This window comes from Chrysochloris asiatica, unplaced genomic scaffold (assembly GCF_000296735.1).
Source record: "Chrysochloris asiatica unplaced genomic scaffold, ChrAsi1.0 scaffold00058, whole genome shotgun sequence".
In the NCBI taxonomy this organism is placed as follows: Eukaryota; Metazoa; Chordata; class Mammalia; order Afrosoricida; family Chrysochloridae; genus Chrysochloris; species Chrysochloris asiatica.
The window spans coordinates 2,087,144-2,087,791 of record NW_006408576.1 but is presented as its reverse complement, the minus strand read 5'-3'; positions in this window follow the sequence as shown (position 1 = coordinate 2,087,791).

The window sequence follows — 648 nt, the reverse complement described above, 5'->3', positions numbered from 1 at the left end:
AACCCATACTGAAGGCTGTGGTCTTTGATCTTCAACTGTAAGTCTTTTAAGTCCTCTTCATTTTCAGCAAGTAAGGTTGTATTATCTTTGGATCACAGGTTGTTAATCAATCTACCTCCAATACGCTCTTCTCCATATAATACAGATTCTTGGATTATTTGCTCAGTATACAGGTTGATTAAGTATGGTAAAAGAATACAATCCTGGCACACACAGTTCCTGATTTTAAACCATTCAGCGACCTCTTTTTCTGTTTGCACAACTGTCTCTTGCTCCATATACAAGTTCCTCATGAGCACAATTAAGTGTTTCAGAATAATCAGACTCCACAATGTGATCCATAACTTGTCATGATCCATACAGCCTTTGCATGGTCAATAAAGCACAGGTAAACATTTTTTCTGGTATTCTCTGCCTTCAGCCAAGATGCATCTGATTTCAGCAATGATATCCCTCATTCCATGTCCTTGTCCATATCTGGCTTGAACCTCTGGCAATTGCCTGTCTATGTAATGTTGCAGCCATTTTTTAATTATCTTGAGTAAAATTTTACTTACATATGATATTAGTGATATTGTCTGATGACTTCCACATTCCTTGGGTCACTTCTCTTTGCAATGACAGATATATGGATCTCTTCCTACCAGT